The sequence below is a fragment of the Brassica napus genome, unplaced genomic scaffold, assembly GCF_020379485.1.
Source record: "Brassica napus cultivar Da-Ae unplaced genomic scaffold, Da-Ae ScsIHWf_1440;HRSCAF=2030, whole genome shotgun sequence".
NCBI classification, from domain to species: Eukaryota; Viridiplantae; Streptophyta; class Magnoliopsida; order Brassicales; family Brassicaceae; genus Brassica; species Brassica napus.
The window spans coordinates 53989-56227 of NW_026014853.1; positions in this window are offsets into that span (position 1 = coordinate 53989).

Genomic DNA, 2239 nt, shown 5'->3' on the forward strand with positions numbered 1-2239 from the left:
CTTGGGATAGGGAGCGGGCAAGCTCCCAGAGTGTGAGCTGAGGCTCAGTGATCGATTTGCCAAAGGAAGAAAAGGGGAGAAACCGCCAAGGGGCGGTTATGGGACGGTTTTGGGAAGAAAGGAAGGGATTTTGGTAACTGTTCGCCCAGGCGGTTGGGGACAGTTTAAATCGTCTTCTCTCTCTCATTTCTGATCATTCTGGTCGGTTTTTACTCATTCCACACAGAGAGAAACACAGAGAAAATTCAAGAGAGAAAGAGAGACAGAAACTTTGGATCGGCCGATTTGATCCAAGAGATTGTTCTTGAGTGTTCCTGGTGTGTTTGGGCGTGTGATCAAGAGGATGGATTTGAGACAGAAAGACAAGGAGAAGGCAAAGGAGAAAGAGAAGGAAGTCGCCCCTGGAGACCGAACTCCTAAGGTGAGAGGTGTGGCCAAGAGTAACCGGACAAGGCCGCGGATGATGGCCGTGTGAGCCTGGCCGGTTTGGATCGATTGGCTACTCCTTACTCTGACTTCTTCTACTCTGTTTCTTCTTATATGTTGTGCTATGGAATGTTTTATGTTGTTACAGGAAAGGATTCAGTGATCCTAAGGCCTTGGCCTGATCAAATTCCCATGAAAGTCCCTTGTTCTTGTGTGGGCTGTTCATGGCCGAGATCACTATGATCTGAGCCGATTCTTTTGAATCTGTTTATGGGAATATTTTTCTTATGAATTATCATGAATTATCATGAATTTTATTTGGTATTTGGATCTCTTTTTAAAGGGGTCAGATTTGACATTTTTGATGATTGTTCTTGACTAGATTGGATCCGACCATGCAATGTGATTTGATTCTTGTTTTGTAATCTAACCTTGTGATTGTGTGGTTGTTTGTGTTGGATCCAGGACCAGAAATGGACCGTGGTAAGGGAAAAGCACCATGAGGACCGCGGCCATGGGAAGATGTGTGGTGATTGGGTTGATTCTGAAAATTGTGTGATTATTGTAGCCTATTGTGCAACTTGTGAACTTATGCGATTCTAGTATGTATTCTATTATTTAGGATGATGAATGATGTATGAACCTTGGTTAATATCTATGAAGTATCTATTTTCATTAAGTTGATGCTTGATTGTTTAAGTGTGAATGTTGGAACCTCAAAACTCTGAAAAAGACTTAGAATTATTTAACACTTGAACTTGAATATGAAAGATGGAATTGGTTGCATTGTTTGGTGAGGCCGCGGTCTGGTTGGATTGAGGAATCCAGGATCGGGTCTTACAAGTTGGTATCAGAGCATTCTTGATTCTAGGATTTGTTGGGTTATTGGTTCACCACACACTTGGCCGTTTGGACTCATGGTGAGATAGTTGGGTTCTAAGTAATCTTTTCTACTGACTAATTTAGGAGTGATTGAGGTTTGTGTGTTCAGTTGTGGACTAACCTTTTGTTTGTGTTTGTAAATCCTAAGGGAACAAGAAGGTATAAATCTCGGAAAGGAAAGGAGGCGACTGGGGCGTCTGGAGCAGTGGGGCAGGATGGTGCTGAACAGACCGGAGTGTTACCAGCTGGAACCATTCCAACCACAGTGCTACCGGCTCTGGTGGAGCAGGTGGATAATGCCACCGGACTCCCAGTGGGTCCAACTCTTCCTACTGAGGTTAATGAAACTAATGTGGACGAGCAACAAGAGCAAGTCCATGGAGAAGATACTGGGTCATCCAACGTTGGTGCTGGGAGTTGCCAGAATGTTGATGCAAACAATGTTCGGGTCACTGGTGCTGAGGAGGTCATTGAGCCGACCATAAGGGGCTTGGTGGAAGCTATGCAGGTCATGGGAGCTCAGATAGCCTCCTTGACACAGGCGTTTACACCATTGGTGAACTTGTCCGTAGGACAGGCTAATCCCCCGGTCCGGGTTGCTGCTGGAGTGACTGATGTTGGTGCTGGCCGTGTGGCCGAGGTGATTGAGATAGACCCACCGGTCAGGCCAGTGCATGGTATGGACTACCTGAAGGTGCTGGAGCATATCTCCAAGTTGGGAACCAAACACTTTGCTGGAAGTGTTGATCCTATGGAGGCGGACGAGTGGAGAACCCGGTTGGTTCGGAACTTCAAGTCCACGCGTTGTCCTGAGGACTACCAGAAGGACATAGCAGTACACTTCCTGGAGGGAGATGCACATAACTGGTGGTTAGCTTTGGACAAGCGTACCAATGGCACCATTGAGCATTTTGCTGACTTTGAGGTTGAG